The 15410-nt window shown below is 41.6% G+C and overlaps 1 protein-coding gene across 4 annotated transcripts in view; it reads right to left on the bottom strand.

Moving 5' to 3' along the window:
- The window catches only part of LOC126483988 (GATOR complex protein WDR59), a 292472-nt gene that overhangs the window by 186797 nt on the left and 90265 nt on the right, over positions 1–15410 (bottom strand). The window lies entirely within an intron of this gene.

The raw sequence follows: 15410 nt of genomic DNA, 5'->3' as shown, positions 1-15410 counted from the left end.
CTACTATGTTTCCTTCTCTCCCATTTCCTACACTCGAATTCCAGTCACCCATGACTATTAAATTTTCGTCTCCCTTCACAATCTGATTAATTTCTTTTATTTCATCATACATTTCTTCAATTTCTTCGTCATCTGCAGAGCTAGTTGGCATATAAACTTGTACTACTGTAGTAGGCGTGGGCTTCGTATCTATCTTGGCCACAATAATGCGTTCACTATGCTGTTTGTAGTAGCTTACCCGCATGCCTATTTTCCTATTCATTATTAAACCTACTCCTGCATTACCCCTATTTGATTTTGTGTTTATAACCCTGTAATCACCTGACCAGAAGTCTTGTTCCTCCTGCCACCGAACTTCACTAATTCCCACTATATCTAACTTCAACCTATCCATTTCCCTTTTTAAATTTTCTAACCTACCCGCCCGATTAAGGGATCTGACATTCCACGCTCCGATCCGTAGAACGCCAGTTTTCTTTTTCCTGATAACGACATCCTCTTGAGTAGTCCCCGCCCGGAGATCCGAATGGGGGACTATTTTACCTCCGGAATATTTTACCCAAGAGGACGCCATCATCATGTAATCATACAGTAAAGCTGCATGCCCTCGAGAAAAATTACGGCTGTAGTTTCCCCTTGCTTTCAGCCGTTCGCAGTACCAGCACAGCAAGGCCGTTTTGGTTATTGTTACAAGGCCAGATCAGTCAATCATCCAGACTGTTGCCCTTGCAACTACTGAAAAGGCTGCTGCCCTCTTCAGGAACCACACGTTTGTCTGGCCTCTCAACAGATACCCCTCCGTTGTGGTTGCACCTACGGTACGGCTATCTGTATCGCTGAGGCACGCAAGCCTCCCCACCAACGGCAAGGTCCATGGTTCATGGGGGGGGTAGCACATGAAAGTTTGTAAAATGATGCCCGACACCTCTACCTCATGAAATTGTTAGCACATAGGATTGACAAGACTATAAAAATAAGTAAGGGATTGGACATTATTTGTTATACTCCAAATTCAGGGAAAATTCAGGCTGTCTTTTGGCACTACAGCCTAACCATCCCTGACCTGTACTGTGCCAGTGTTTGTGCTGGATGGATGTTCTACCAAATGGCAACATTATATCTCTGTGCCGTATAGTGAAATCTGCAGTAGTCATCAACATGAGAGTATTCTACTACTAAAAATTTCTACAAGTGTATTTATCTCTGTATGCTTTCAGAGATGTGATTTTCAAATTATTTTCAACTCAGTGCTCTGCATTACTCTCCCCCCCTCCATATTGGCCATTGTCACTTGAAGTCTCCCTACCTCAAACACAGTCAAAGTATTGTCATAATCACAGACAGAAAAACGGGAAAGATTTCATACTTAATAATTTTATATTAAGAAAAATTAAATTTACTTATGTCCAAAAATACCTTTAGTAACTTTATCGAAGTTTTCTAATGTTATTTTTTAAAACTAAATCATATATTTCATAATACTGAAGATATTTTTGTAAATTTTGATTAGTTGTTAAAATGACCGTATGTATTTGAATTAGCTTACAAGCTCCTGCTTCACAAAATCTTCTACCAAAAAATATCTTTTCTGCTCTCAATACACCATATGGCCTATGGCGGATGAACTAATAGAAAAGAGGAGTTCCAGTTGAGAACAATGCATCTGGCACATCCTCAGTCAGTCTCTACCACAAACAGTCACTTGCCACTTATCAATCACAGTCAGTTTCATTGCTTTTTGCAGACCAGTTACACATAAAACAAACAATGAGGTCAAAATATTCCTTTATCCCATCCTCAGATATATAGTGGCATTGTGTGATGCCTTACTTGTTGCCGCGATCCAAATGCTTGCACTTCAGGTGTACGAGACAAATTACAAGACATACGTAAAACCTGGTCTATGGAGTAACAGACGAATCTCATTTAGTCCGAGGACTCTTGCTTCACCCTATTTCCAACTTCTGGCTGAGTTTACATCTCGAGCTTGAAACATGTCGGGGGTTCGGTGATGATTTGGGCAGCAGTATCAAAGCATCCCTTGGGCTTCATAATTAGTCTTTGAGCTCAGATTACTGTCAAGGGTTTTGTGGCCATTTTGGCTAATCAAGTCCATCCCATGGTATAATGTTTGTTCCCTAATGGTGATGCTGTGTTCCAAGATGACAGGAACCCTTTCACCCAACTCGCATCACCCAGGGCTGGTTTTGTGAGCTTGAGGATGAATTGTCGCGTCTCTCCTGCCCACAACAGCCATCAGCTCTCAATATTATTGAGCCTTTGTGCTCCACTTTGTGGACACTATCAACACCCATCAACTTTACCTGAATTTGCCACTATTTTGCAGGAAGAACGATATGAGATTCCGTTGAAAATCATATGGGACCTGTATTTATCCATTCTGAGATGACTGGAAGTCATTTTGAATGTCAAGGATTTTCTTTCCCTTATTAGCCATGGTAAAGCATTGCGTTTTTGGCGTTTCCATATGTTTGCCCAAACCCCTCCCCACAGCAGAGCTTACTGCATTACAATTACTCTCGTACGTGACACAAACATATTAGTAGGATCCTATCTGAGCAAAATCTGATCAGTTGTCTTATTCTCAAATACATTCCAAACTTTGAATATCAGTTTGCACATTTTTGTGTATGTTTGGAATGGTAGTTTCACATTACAAGAATCAATGTTTTTTGTTCATAGAAATATAATTATGTCTGCATATTATTGTGGCATGGCCATTAATAAAACATGTGAGCCTGAATCTCTGTTTATAGCAAGCATTAGCGTGGCATTATTCAACAGATGTTCTCACATTTCAATGTTATTCCAGACCACTGTCAGATTACAAGAAGCCACCTGTCACTGATCTGAGCCATATGATCTCCTCTCATGAGTGAATGAATGAAGTATTTGCTTTAAAGAGACATCCTATGCCCTTTGTGAATAACACTTTTATTTCTTGCACTGAGCAATCCTCTTACAAGCTCTGTAAAAATGAATCAATAGTATAGTGTACTGAAAAGGTGTGGGCTTCTAATTGAGATTCAAAATCTGAATATTAAAAAGCTACACACATCAAAGAAAGTTTTGCATCACTCCAGTTCCCTGAACTCCTGAAGATAGACGCTGACTGTGGATATTGTATCACAGACATAGTCCCTTTGACTGTTCAGAGATGTCATTAAACCCACCCAAAGATGTAAACAACCATGCATCAGCAGCGCCTATTAGACGGAGGGGGTCCAACAGCCAATCAGTTCCAGTCATTCCAGTAGAAAGGAGGTACACGGCTCGTGTTGTGTGCAGTTCAACCATGCCTAGACGGTCAATACAGCAGTTCGATCGTGTGCGCACTGTTACTTTGTGCCAGGAAGGGTTCTCACCAAGGAGTGTCCAGACGTATCACAGTGAACCAAAGTGATGTTGTTCGGATATGGAGAAGGTACAGAGAGACAGGAACTGTTGATGACATGCCTCGCAGCCGCCCAAGAGCTACTACTGCAGTGGATGACCGCTACATACGGATTATGGCTCAGATGAACACTGACAGCAACTCCACCACGTTGAATAATGCTTTTCGTGCAGCCACAGGACGTCATGTTATAACTCAAACTGTGTGCAATAGGCTGCATGATGGGCAATTCACTCCTGATGTCCATGGCGAGGTCCATCTTTGCAACCACGACAACATGCAGCGCAGTACAGATGAGCCCAACAACATGCCAAATGGACCGCTCAAGGATTGGCATCATGTTCTCTTCACTGATGAGCGTTGCGTATACCTTCAACCAGACAATCATTGGAGATGTGTTTGAAGGCAACCCGGTCAGGCTGAATGCCTTAGACACTGTCCAGTGAATGCAGCAAGATGGAGGTTCCCTGCTGTTTTGGGGTGGCATTAGGTGGAGCCGATATATGCTGCTGGTGGCCATGGAAGGCACTATATATGGCTGTACGATACGTGAATGCCATCCTCCAACCAAAAGTGCTACCACATTGGCAGCATATTGGAGAGGCATTCATCTTCATGGACGACAATGTGCACCCCCATCATGCACATCTTGTGAATGACTTCCTTCAGGATAACAACATCGCTCTATTAGAGTGGCCAGCATGTTCTCCAGACATGAACCCTATTGAACAAGCCTGGGATAGATTGAAAAGGGCTGTTTATGGCCAACGTGACCCACCAACCACTCTGAGGGATCTATGCTGAACTGCCGTTGAGGAGGGAGACAATCTGGACCAACAGTGCCTTGATGAACTTGTGGATAGTCTGCCACAACAAATACAGGTATGCATCAATCTCTATTCCAATTTTCTGTACAGGTTCCGGAACTCTCGGAACCAGGGTGACGCAAAACTTTTTTTGATATGTGTAGGTAAATTGTTCCTACAATAATAATTGCATTCTGACAAGGAAGATTTATTTTCCTTAGAAAGTCATTCATTCAAACTTTAACTACTGCTCAATCGAAAAGTAGAATGTAAAAAGGAAAATGAAGGTACACATTAATCTGTAATTATCAAAGGTTTAATATAAAATATAAATAGAATGAAATTTATAGTAATGTAATAACATTAATAATAATCTTTGTTCCAATACTGTACTAGGTGTTTGTACACTCTTTCCTGTTTTCTTCTCATTTGCAAGTGATATACTATGAAATTTCTTTATTTTATATGATTAGGTGCAATTGCTTACGTGCTACAGCACACTGTAAATGTCACACTAAAGTATGCTATTTGTCTTTGAATGGAAGCTGGAAATTGCACTAAAATTACACCATTTCTCTTTGAGTGGTGCATAAAATGGACAAATACATGTTTTGTTGCTCTCTCACTGCCATAATTACAAACTAGTGTCATGTGCTGAAATGATGGTGAGGCGCGCTACAATTGAGGACTGCAGCTGTCTGTTTTTGACTGCGCATGCTCTGGTGTGACATCATCCCTTCCGGCACTATGAGTGCTACATTTCTCACAGCACCTGGTCAGTATTTCTCTTTGAAAGTGTGTGTCACATATTGTGAAAGCACAGAATATGATGGATTTTTTAGGAGCTGCTGAAGTAACAACCTTGTGGCCGAGTGATCAAGCACCCCGAATAGCTATATGCTGGCTAGGGTTAAATTACCGCTGCTACCACCATATTTTTCCTTCATTTTAGTTTATTCTTTGCAATGTTTAACTATTCATTATAAAATTTAACTATATTTAAACAGTTCAATTTATACACATAAAATTGGTTACAACTACTACCTCTGGAAGTCAAAATACTATACATGGAGGTAATAAATCTGAGTATATGAGGAAATTTAGTATAGAAGTGTTTTCTGGATATGAGCTCTTAAAGGAGTCTTTTCCAGAAGTTCGTCTGAGAAGAAAGTGAAATTTAAAGGATTAGGAGATCTATTCCAAACGTAAATCTAACAACAGGACAATGTGGGATGAGGCTCACCAATTTGGCTTGAAGTATGTGAGTAAAAGAAACACACTGACCCCATTCAAGTTCCTAGAATATTTCACCTGAATGTGCCACAGGAAAAGGTAAAATTCTCACTAAAGAGTTATGCATAGCGTATGTGGACATTTTAACAGCAGTTCACATACAAGCACAGTAGCACAGCAGTCAGGCCAGTGACATAATTCATCAGCTCATGTTTGATTCCCGCCACTACTGTCATTACTTTTTTTCACTCATTTTACTTTATTCCTCTCACTGTTAAATGATTAATCATAAAATTTAACAACGGAAAATCCAGGATGGAAAGTAGCAATATTATGAAAAGGATAGTTGCTGCTCACCACAGAGTGAAGATGCTGAGTCGCAGATAAGCACAGCAAAAAACTGTCAGAAAATGAGCTTACGGCCAACAAGGCCTTTGTCAAAAATAGACAGACACAGACACACACCAGGGTGTATATGTGGACGAGGAAAAAAAATTCCCGGATTTTTCCCGGATTTCCCAGTTAAAAATACACTTCCTCCCAGATGAAAAAACACTTTTTCCGTGTTAAGTAACAGTATACTTTTCCTTGGAACTGTAAAACTTCTCAATCCTTTCAATGCTTGTGGTTTTATACACCTGCAGAGAATTTCCCGGCACTTTGGAAAACGAAAGTCAGAGGAAAAAACACGTTTTGGAAAGATATCTGATGTGCAGAAACATGTACACTGCATATTTTCGTATTACGAAAGTATAAATTCGAATTCCACCAAACACCGCATGTTACTTTCCGAAGAATTGAAATCGAGATTGTGATTCGTTTATGTAAGCCAGTCGTAGCTCATGTCAAGCGATCTCGCCAGCCCATGTCAGCGGATATTCAGAGCATAGGATACGTGATGTAGTCAGCCAATAGCAACATCACTGTTCCGTAGCGCGAACACACAAATAGGGAAAGGTAATGGTTTAAATTAATGTACATAGTGTTGATACAAGAAAAGAAAAGCTTTCACGTATAATATTGTCCTCTGAGAGGAATAAGCTGCAAGAGAAGCTAAGCTTTCACACATAATGTTGATCTTTTTTGCGCACGCAAATGTGCCAGTGAAATCTTTAACAACGACATAAATGTCTGATCTTCTGCTCTCGAAAATATTCTAAATGGTCGTCATCAAAGATCTGAATTTTGAATGAGAGTCAAACGCTCCGATTTAAGAAATTCATCGGGCAATCGCGCACAGAGTTCATCTTGTGTAAAAGGAAATTTAGTTTACTTGAAAGTAACGCTTTTCAAACAACCATTCGGAATATTTTCCCGCGACAGTTGAAACTAGTCAACAGTGTGGAATCAAACACTTCGTTTCACATAAATTGACTGTCTCAGCAGAAAAGATTAATAAAAGTCAAATTTCTTTAACAAACCAACAAAAATAACTTCATTGTTCTGCAAGGCAATTAACGCTTGACTGTCAGAAAGGTGGAAACAAAATAAAATCTGAAGCTAATATTTTCGCCTTCCATAATTATGTGAATGCATTTTAATTCACTTGATAGCTCCCAGCCACAGAAATCCGTTTTGCTCTCATATGACGTGGGAGCAATAAACGAAGAGGAAACAGCAAAATCACTTAACGTAAACACGGGTCACGTGGAGACTATCACCTCCAAACAACAACTCAGACTACTCTGCGCATCAGGTCCGGATCTACGATATTTCCGAACCGGGGCAATAATAGATAGTGACGTTCCCCCTCCCTCTAGTGTTAGAGGTAGCACGTAAAAAATTTTAAAAATCGACTTTTCAAAAATATCTTCATTTTGTAGCGCACATCTTTCTGATGAGTCTGATACATAAAACATATGTGATCGAGGGAACGTAAAACATTTTATTTCGTCGTAAGTATGCCGAAGTACAGTGCCACGCCTCTTCACACAGCATTCTTCCATCGCACGTCTCTGTATTTCGCTCTGTGAAATTCAAACGTGTAATATTTTGTAATGGGTGCCATCAAACTATATCAGGGTGTATACGGGGACAAGGAAAAAAAATTCCCGGATTATTCCCGGATTTCTCCCGGATATCCCGTTTAAAAAATACGCTTTTTCCCGGGCGAAAATACACTTTATCTGTGCTAAGTGACAGATTTTTCCCTCGGAACTGTAAAACTTATCAATTCTTTGAATGGTTAACGTTTTATACAATCGCGTAGAACTTCCCGAAAAAAAAAATAAAGAAAAGAAAAAAGACGGGCAGAGAAGTTTTGGAGAGACTTTTAATAAAAAATAAAAGGAGAGAAGTGTTGGAAAGACCTTTGATTTGCAGCAACATATACGTTGCATATTTTCGTATTACGAAAGTATAAATTCGAATTGCACCAAACACAGCGCGTTAGTTTGCGGAGCGTTGAAACCGATGTTGCGGTGTCCTTTTGTAAGCGAGTCATATCTCAAGCCACGAGATCTCGTCAGCCGATGACAGCAGCTATTCAGAGCATAGGACACGTGTTATAGTCAGCCAATAGCAAGATCACTGGTTAAATAGCGCGAACACGCAAGAGGAAAAGTTAACGGTTTACATTAATGTACACAGTACCGTATATCTACAATAAAAGCTAAGCTTTCACATATAATATTAGTCTCTAAGATTAACACGCTACAACAGAAGCTTAGCTTTCACATGTAATATTGATCTTTTTTGCGTGTGTTATACTTTAAGTTACATCACACAAATGTGCCAGTAAATTTAATATTATGACATAAATGTCTCGGCTGGAAATTCTTGTAAGTGGCTGGTCCTCAAACTGTTCAGTTTCGAACGCTCTGTGATTTAGATATCCATCCCACTTTCTCACACGTAACATAATTCATCTTGCGTAAAAAGAAATTTACTTTGAAAGTAACGCTTTTCTAACCACCGTTCGCAATACTATCCGAAGACTGTTAGAAATAGGTTCGATTTACCAGTTTCCAGAGAGCGCCAGAAAACAGGCATTATTGTGCGTGTGCAACTGCGGTGGGTAGGAAGCCCGTATGTTCGTGTATATAAAGCACTAAAAGAGCTTACATTACACCATAAAAGAAACAGGGCATCAGAGGGTACTCCAAAGAGCACTGGAATTTCGTAAGCCATACTAAAATGCATAATTCGGCCTTAAGTGCGAATTGGCTTTTTCCAGATTCACAATGAAGTATGTCCCATCTGATATTAAGCTTTTCAGTGTGGTTTTTGGGATGTAAATTTTCTTGGAGTACCAGTACTCTACGATCTCATTTTTGGTTCTTTATTATGGCATAATGCCATATATGGCAGAAGATGATAACGTGCACTTGAAATTCAGCGAAAAGTTGGAACTAGCCAATGCTGTAGAATGAAACACTTCGTTTCAAATAAAATGACTGCCTCAGCGGAAAGATTAATAAAGCCAAATTTCTTTAGCAAACTTGCAAAAATAACTTCACTGTTCTGCAAGGCGATTAATGCTTGACTGCTACTAACTTGGAAATAAAATAAAATCAGAAAACTGAAATTAATAATATATTTTTGCCCTCCATAATTATGTGAATGTATTTTAATTCACTTGATAGCTCTCCGGCCACAGAAATCCGTTTTGTTTTCATTTGACTTGGGAGCTGTACACGAAGAGAAGCAGCGAAATCACTTAACGTAAACACGCGTCACGTGGAGGTTAACCCCCTCCCCACTACAACTCGGACAACTCTGTGCAAGCGTGAATCTGGCAGCTAGGGCGCGCGAGAAAAATTTTTCTCGTTTGCATCTGGCTGCTTGCCACTGCTACCGACACAGCTAACAGCCAAACTTCAAGTAGCGGGAGAAGGTACTGCTTATACGCGAGTCAAATGCGCAACGAACCTAATGTGAACAGTTGTGACGTCATGCTCATAGCAAGCCGTTTATTGTTACAAAGAATTACAGTCTGCGCCCTAGGGCCTTTGACATATTTTTGCTATTTGCAAACGCTTGTGCGTGCACGGTTTTTTGTTGTTGTAAATTGCACATTTCCTTTGTCACTAAAGTTTTATTTTTTCCCTCTCGTTTATATTTTATTGCTGCAGTATCATTCTTCAGTAGCAGGATACAATAACATTCTTTGCTAGAGAATCAATTCTGCAGCCAAAATTTAAAAAATTTAACTGAAAGCTAAAACAATGAAAAATTCCCGGTATTCCGAAAAATTCCCGGGTTTTTCCCGGTTTTCTCCTGGATGAAAAAATTTCCGGGTTTTTCCCGGATTTCCCGGGTCGTATACACCCTGTATATTCAGGCCAGTGGAAATTAAAATGTCCTGTGGTGCCTCTCCTGCTCCCAGTCGACCGGTTTGACATCCTGCCCCTCTTAAAAAAAATCTCGCAATTAATAGTGGATGGGATTATTCCTAACCGGGAGAACAAGCATTTTTCAGAAAATTTGCTGTCTTTACTGCCTATTAGCTAATAACTTGTTGTTTGGAGTGATGTAAACTAAAAATAGGATATATAAAACGAGTAAAAACAAGAGACAAGCACGACAGTACACATTTCCTCAATCCTTAAGTCCTAGCATTTTTTTCTCTCTAATCTTGCCACGGCTTTATATGGCGTACTTTCCTTTCTGGGAAAGAATATATTACCTCATCAAAGTTCGTCAATGTTTTGCTGCATGAACAAACGAAATGTCGTTGTCTAATACCACAAAAGCTTTTAGTACAAATAGTACCCAAGACTGGTGTGGTTTCTCGATCTAATTACGTGTATTTTGCCACTGTGTGCTAGATAAAACGAAATAGGCCTGCCTAATATTGCAGCAATTGTTACACACACCAAATAAACCAGACTGTTTTGGCAAAAATGGTCATTTTTATAACACGACAGAATATAATTCACGAAGAACCAATATCAAATGCCTATTAGGCCTACTACAAGCAAAAGGTTTTATGTGACTTCTGAAATTTTCCCGGCGTATTTCTTCTTCTAATAATTTCCGGGTATGCAGCCGGATCCCGTCGACATTCTGCCACGATATTTGTGTACTCACCTGATGATGGCCGGACGTCTCTGGGCCGAAATATCGTGGCAGAATGTCGACGGGATCCGGCTGCATACCCGGAAATTATTAAAAAAAGAAAAGTTTTATGTTAGGAAATAGTTTCACATTTCATTCATACTCTCTAGCTTCTGAAGCAAGAGATCGAAAAGTACCAATACCAAATTTTTATATAAATTTGGAATCATCATATTCTTCCGTAATTTGTGAGAGTCTCCGTATCTTCTCCTTCCTCGTTCTAATTTGGAATTTCTTGTCACCACTAATTCTGTAACATTTCTGTCAGTGTCAAAATTTATTCTCCGGTTAACTTCAGTAACCCTGCCACAATCACCGGAGTAGTTATCCCGCATTTGTTCTCCGGTTAGGCGTTATTACGTGTACGTACAACGCGTTTTCCGCGCTACTCCCAGAATAGAACTTTAGCGGCTGCTAGCCGGGGACTGTATAACTGGCCCTTAGTAGTGTAGCGGTCTGGGCAAAAGTGTTTTGTCAAAATTTCATTTTCTTGGATACACGGAGAAGACAATACGTAATCTTAGTTGCCTTTTATTCCTGTTAGTCGTTTATTTCCACTCTGGTAGTCTCAATCTATGGAAGTCGCTAGTAATTATAACAACGCTGATAATTTGCAAACCCAACCACATAAACAGCGTTTGTCATTCACCCTTTCGGCTTTATTCGCTCAGCTCGTATAGACCCCGTCCCCTTTTGTCTACAGGAAAGTTTATTTCTAGATGCGACGGATGCCGGACGCTTTGTGAAACAAGGTTTTTTCCTCAATAATATGAATTTGGTGCCCCCCCCCCCCTAAAGTGCTGCTAGTAGTAGCATGCAGAAACGAGGTGCAGAGAGGGTATGGCAGCTAGGTGCAGTCAAGAGGTTACATGGTGTGGAAGAGAAATGGATTTTTTTTTTTTGGGGGGGGGGGGGGGTTAGCAGAACACAGAACAGGACTGAGGTAAAAAATGGGTGCATCGGTGGAAAGAGGGCTGTGTTTGTGCTGGAAAGGGAACAGGGAAGGATCTAGATGGGTAAGGAAAATGACTAATGAAGGTTGAGAACAGGTGGGTTATGGGAATGTAGGACATACTGCAGGGAGCGTTCCCACCTGCACAGTTCAAAAAGCTGATGTTGGTGGAATGATCCAGATGACACAGGCTGTGAAACAGTCATTAAAATGAAGAACACAGTGTTGGTTGGCGAGCTTAGCAACGCAGAGGTCCAGTTTTTTCTCGGCCACAGTTTGTCGGTGGCCATACGTGGGCTGACAGCTTGCTGGTTCTCATGCCCATGTAAAATGCAGCACAGCGGTTGCAGCTTAGCTAGCAGACCACATGACTGGTTTCACAGGTAGCACTGCCTTTGATGGGACACGTGAGGTTTGTGACTGGACTGGAGTAGCTGATCATGGGAGGATGTATGGGACAGGTCTTGCATCTTAGGCTATTACAGGGATATGAGACATGAAGCGAGGGATTGAGTAGCAAGCAATGGGCAAGGATATTGTTTAGGTTCGGTGGGTGGAGGAACACCACTGTCAGAGGGGTGGGAAGGATGGTGTGTAGGACATTTCTCATTTCAGGAAACAATGAGAGGTAGTCAAAACCCTGGCGGGGAATGAAATTCAGTTGCTACAGCCCTGGCTGGTACTGAGTCACAAGGAGAATGCTCTTCTATAACCAGAAGGCGTGACTTTGGGAGGTGATAGGTGCCTGGAAAGATAAGGCATGAGAGATCTGTTTCCGTACAAGGTTGGAAGGGTAATTATGGTCTGTAAAGGCCTCAGTGAGACCCTCGGTATATTTCAAGAGGGACCGCTTATCACTGCAGATGCAATGGCCAGGGGGCTAAGCTGTTTAGAAGGGATGTCTTGGTATGGAGTGGGTGGTAGCTAATGAAGTAGAGGTATTGTTGGTGGTTGGTAAGTTTGAGATGGACAGAGGTACTGATGTAGCCATCTTTGAGGTGGAGGTCAACATCGAGGAAGGTGGTTTGTTGGGTTGAGTCGGTCCAGGTGAGGCAAATGGGGGAGAAGCTGTGGCGGTTCTGGAGGAATGTGGATAGGGTGTCCTCACCCTTGATTCAGATCACAAAGATGTCATCAATGAATCTGAACCAGGTGAAGGGTTTGGGATTCTGGGTGGTTGGGAAGGAGTCCTCCAGATGGTCCATGAATTGGTTGGCATAGGATGGTGCCATACGGGTGGCCATATTCAGACCCCAGATTTGTATAGGTAACACCTTCAATGGAGAAACAATTGTGGGTGAGGATATAGTTGATCACGGCAACTAAGATGGAGGTTGTTGGTTTTGAATCTGCCGGGCACTGGCAAAGGTAGTGTTCACTAGTTGTTAAGGTCATGCATTAGGGATGTTAGTGTAAAGAGAGGTGGTATCAATAGTGATGAGCAGGGCATCATGTGATAAAGGAACAGGAACTGTAGAGGGTCAGTGAAGGAAACGATTGGTATCTTTTACTTATTATTATTTAAATATATTTAAAAAGTTCAATTAACATACAAAAAATTCGTATATTCAATTCATTTACAATTACTAGTCTTGTAAATCAAAAAGGCTAAAGCCAACCACATTTTAATAACTTGGTAAAAATTTGTAAAAATTGTCACTGATTCAGATATTCGTGCACACAACAATATTTCATTATACTATATACAGCCTCAATGCTAACACCCACAGTTTTATATAGTGGGACGCTCCTGTACTCCAGGCTTTACTATTATAGTCTTCTCTCCTCCTTTCTTTGGTAGACCCTCAACCACACGATTAATGCCTTATTTCTCTATCAGTTTCTCATTATTTTCATTCAACACAATCTTGCCCTGGGTCTCTGGTAGTTCACTTCACCTTGTTGTTAAGCGATATTTGGATAATTATGGCTAAACAACCGGTACCTACTGTGTTGCAAACAATACTTTTGATTACCCTCCTACACCACCCCTCCCCCCGTCAACACACCCCTCTTTTTTTTTTCAGTCGATTAGTCCTCTTAATAAGAATCTCAATTAGTGATCTATTGTCTTATTGTTCTTTTGGTGACAACTATCACATAAGTATTTCACAATGCAGTAACTGGTTTTGACCATCCAGTTGACACCATCAGACTAAGAGCACATGGTAAGGGATGATGTGAGATTCCCTTTTCATTGTCAATGTAAGTAAATATTTATATAATAGAGGGAAACATTCCACGCGGGAAAAATATATTTAAAAACAAAGATGATGTTACTTACCATACGAAAGCGCTGGCAGGTCGATAGAAACACAAACAGACACATACATACACACAAAATTCAAGCTTTTGTAACAAATTGTTGCCTCATCAGGAAAGAGGGAAGGAGAGGGAAAGACGAAAGGAAGTGGGTTTTAAGGGAGAGGGTAAGGAGTCATTCCAATCCCAGGAGCGGAAGGGTATACTCTCGTACACACACACATATCCATACACACATATACAGACACAAGCAGGCATATTTAAAGACAAAGAGTTTGGGCAAAGATGTCAGTCGAGGCGGAAGTGCAGAGGCAAAGATGATGTTGAATGACAGGTGAGGTATGAGTGGCAGCAACTTGAAATTAGCGGAGATTGAGGCCTGGTGGGTAACGGGAAGAGAGGATATATTGAAGAGCAAGTTCCCATCTCCGGAGTTTGGATAGGTTGGTGTTGGTGGGAAGTATCCAGAAAACCCGGACGGTATAACACTGTGTCAAGATGTGCTGGCCGTGCACCAAGGCATGTTTAGCCACAGGGTGATCCTCATTACCAACAAACACTGTCTGCTGTGTCCATTCATGCGAATGGACAGTTTGTTGCTGGTCATTCCCACATAGAATGCATCACAGTGTAGGCAGGTCAGTTGGTAAATCACGTGGGTGCTTTCCCATGTGGCTCTGCCTTTGATCGTGTACGCCTTTCAGGTTACAGGACTGGAGTAGGTGGTGGTGGGAGGGTGCATGGGACAGGTTTTACACCGGGGGCGGTTACAAGGATAGGTGCCAGAGGGTAGGGAAGGTGGTTTGGGGATTTCATAGGGATGAACTAAGAAGTTACGAAGGTTAGGTGGACGGCGGAAAGACACTCTTGGTGGAGTGGGGAGGATTTCATGAAGGATGGATCTCATTTCAGGGCAGGATTTGAGGAAGTCGTATCCCTGCTGGAGAGCCACATTCAGAGTCTGGTCCAGTCCCGGAAAGTATCCTGTCACAAGTGGGGCACTTTTGTGGTTCTTCTGTGGGGCATTCTGGGTTTGAGGGGATGAGGAAGTGGCTCTGGTTATTTGCTTCTGTACCAGGTCGGGAGGGTAGTTGCGGGATGCGAAAGCTGTTGTCAGGTTGTTGGTGTAATGGTTCAGGGATTCCGGACTGGAGCAGATTCGTTTGCCACGAAGACCTAGGCTGTAGGGAAGGGACCGTTTGATGTGGAATGGGTGGCAGCTGTCATAATGGAGGTACTGTTGCTTGTTGGTGGGTTTGATGTGGACGGACGTGTGAAGCTGGCCATTGGACAGGTGGAGGTCAACGTCAAGGAAAGTGGCATGGGATTTGGAGTAGGACCAGGAGTGGAACCAAAGGAGTTGAGGTTGGAGAGGAAATTCTGGAGTTCTTCTTCACTGTGAGTCCAGATCATGAAGATGTCATCAATAAATCTGTACCAAACTTTGGGTTGGCAGGCCTGGGTAACCAAGAAGGCTTCCTCTAAGCGACCCATGAATAGGTTGGCGTACGAGGGGGCCATCCTGGTACCCATGGCTGTTCCCTTTAATTGTTGGTATGTCTGGCCTTCAAAAGTGAAGAAGTTGTGGGTCAGGATGAAGCTGGCTAAGGTGATGAGGAAAGAGGTTTTAGGTAGGGTGGCAGGTGATCGGCGTGAAAGGAAATGCTCCATTGCAGCAAGGCCC

Source organism: Schistocerca serialis, chromosome 6 (assembly GCF_023864345.2).
Source record: "Schistocerca serialis cubense isolate TAMUIC-IGC-003099 chromosome 6, iqSchSeri2.2, whole genome shotgun sequence".
NCBI lineage: Eukaryota > Metazoa > Arthropoda > Insecta > Orthoptera > Acrididae > Schistocerca > Schistocerca serialis.
The sequence above is the reverse complement of the archived record's forward strand: the minus strand, read 5'-3'. Positions and strand labels throughout refer to the sequence as shown.